Source organism: Gavia stellata, unplaced genomic scaffold (genome assembly GCF_030936135.1).
Source record: "Gavia stellata isolate bGavSte3 unplaced genomic scaffold, bGavSte3.hap2 HAP2_SCAFFOLD_97, whole genome shotgun sequence".
Classification (NCBI taxonomy): domain Eukaryota; kingdom Metazoa; phylum Chordata; class Aves; order Gaviiformes; family Gaviidae; genus Gavia; species Gavia stellata.
The window spans coordinates 102,501-105,000 of record NW_026776698.1 but is presented as its reverse complement, the minus strand read 5'-3'; the positions used below and the strand labels follow the sequence as shown (position 1 = coordinate 105,000).

At 81.2% G+C, this 2,500-nt stretch overlaps 1 non-coding gene across 1 annotated transcript; it reads left to right on the top strand.

Annotated features, from left to right (window-relative positions):
* Positions 1 to 1,863: 1,863 nt before the first annotated feature.
* Positions 1,864 to 2,016, top strand: LOC132321223 (5.8S ribosomal RNA). The gene has a single exon (XR_009484720.1). It is a non-coding gene; the product is annotated as a 5.8S ribosomal RNA (ribosomal RNA).
* The last annotated feature ends 484 nt before the right edge of the window (positions 2,017 to 2,500 follow it).

The window sequence follows — 2,500 nt, the reverse complement described above, 5'->3', positions numbered from 1 at the left end:
GCCCGAGCCTGGCTCCCGCGCTCCGCGCAGGGCGAGGCCTCCGGGCGTTCCGGGCCGGCGCGCGCGCGCGCGGCGCCGGACGGGGCGCGGTGGCGGTGTTCTTCCCCCCCCCTTTCCCCCGCACCTCCCCCTCCCCGGTCTACCGGGAGCGGGGCGGGCCGGTGCGTGGTGGAGGGGTGGGGGGGGGGTGTCCGCTGCCGACGCCGCCTTCGGCGGGCGAGGCTCCGCCGGGTTCCCGTCCCGCGCCGGCGGGCGGCCCGAGCCACGGCTCTCCTCCTTGGGCGCAGCGCCGGGCTAACTGAGGGAAACCCCGGGCCCCGGGAAGGAGGAGGGGGTGGTGGTGGCGGCGGATGCCGGGCGCGCCCCCGCGGGCGGACGCTCTCCCGAGGGCGGCAGCGGGGGAGGCACCCCCGCGGGGCCTGCAGGTCGTTTCCCTCACCCCAGGGCCAGGTACCTAGCGTCCGCGCTTCCGCGGCCCTCCCTCGGCGGGGCCGGGGGCCGAAGGCCGCGGAGAGGCCGGGCGGAGGTTTAAAGACTCGGGCGGCTCGATGCGAGCGCCGCGGGGGGCGGGCCGGGCGGTGGCCTGGAAGGGGCGGGAGTTGCTCCCCGTAAGCCCCTGGCTGGTGCGCGCCGCCCGTGCTCGTCCCGCGGCGAGCCGCCGTGCTGGGGAGGGGGTCCCACTGCCCCCCCCTCTCCGCGGTCCGGTCTCGGCAGAGAGACCGCGGCGCGCGGTCGGCCCTTGGGCCGGCCGGCCTGCCTGCCTGCCTCGAGACGGGCGAGTCCCCGCGGTGGGGGCCCGCCGGGCGGCCGCCGGGCCGCCGCGCCTCCGTCGCGGCGCTGCGCCGCGCCGCGCCCCCGCTCCCTCTCCGCCCCGGCGAGCCGCTCGGCGGCCTCCCGCCGGCGGCGGGGGGGGGGGGCGGCAAGCCGGCCGAGCGGCGTCGGTGCCGCTCGGCCCGCCGGTCGGCCGGGCAAGCGCCCGCCGCCCGCCGCGGCTCCCCCGGCCCGGGCCCTGCCCGCCGCTCCCCCCCCTTCGCCCTTCCCCGGCCGCGCCGGGCGGGTGGGCGGGCGGGCGTGCGGCCGGGGGCGTCCCACTCCCGGTCTCCGCGTGGAAACGGGGAGAGCGGGCGGCGCCCCCGGCTTAGCGCGCCGTCTGCCTTCCGCCCTGGCGCGTGCCGGCGGAAGGGCCGGAGGCGGGAAGCGGCGGCGGCGGTGCCGGGAGGGGCAGCCGTTTGGGCGCGGCGGGTGGGCGCCGTCCGGTGGGCCGCGGGCCGCGGCGTCGCCGCGCTGGCTCGGGCCCTGGCGCTCGCCGCCTCCGGCGGGGCCGCCGGCGGAGCCGGCGGGCTGTCGTAGCGCGGCGTTAGCAGCCTGCGCGGAGGCGCGCGCGGGGCCGGCGGGGCGCCCCGCCGCTGCCCGGCAGCTTGCTGCAGCAGCAGCAGGCGCAGCAGCGGCCGTCCGTGTGCCGAGCGAGGCAGGCAGGCGGCCGGGCGGCGCGGCCGGGCGTGCGCCGCTGCCTCCGTGCGGGGGGAGGCCCTGCGGGGGCCGGGCCGAGCCCGGGCGCCTGGTCTGCCTCGGAAGCGAGCGAGGTGCGTGTTTGCCAGGTCGTCGGCCGGGAGCGCGGGCTCCCCGCCCTCGCCGTTGGCGGGGCTTCGTTGCCCCCGCCGTCCCGTCCCGTGTCGTGTGTGTGCTCCGGTACGGTGAGCCGAGGCGCGAGGCCTCTCCGTCGCGCCGCGTGGCGTCCCCTCCGCGCGGGCGGGCGGGGGCGGGCGGGCGGGCGGTGGGCCTCCCTCAGCGAGGAGAAAGGGGCCGCGTTTGGCGCGCGGTCCCGGCCCCCCCGCGCGCGCGGGGCGGTGCCGAAAGGCAGACAACTCTTAGCGGTGGATCACTCGGCTCGTGCGTCGATGAAGAACGCAGCTAGCTGCGAGAATTAATGTGAATTGCAGGACACATTGATCATCGACACTTCGAACGCACTTGCGGCCCCGGGTTCCTCCCGGGGCTACGCCTGTCTGAGCGTCGCTTGACGATCAATCGCCGGCTGCGCCGCCGCCGCCCTCGTCCGGGGCGGCGGGCCGCAGCGGCGCGGCTGGGGTGCCTCGCAGGCCCCGCGTGCGGCGGCCCCGGGCCGGAGAGCGGTTTGCCCGCCTCCCGGCGCCGCGGTCGGCCGCGCGGGCCTTCGTCCCCCTAAGTGGAGACTCGGGGAGCGCTCCGAAGCTCCCCGCTCCCGGAGCGCCCGCTGGGCGGAGCTCGTCCCGCCGGGGGCCGCCAGGGTGCGTCGGGCCGGCCGGGCCCGGTCGCGGCGGTGGGGAAGAGCGAGCGAGGGGGGGGGCGGAGGCGCGGTCCTCTCGCCCACCCCCGGCGTCCCGCGCGGGCGGCTGTCTGCGGGTGGGTGCCGCGGCGGTGCCGTGCCGTGCTGCCGCCCGCGCGCGCGTGCGCGCCGGGGAGGCGGGGGGGGGGTGTCCTCCCCGCCGCCGCCCCCGCCGCCTCCTTCTCCTCTTCCCCG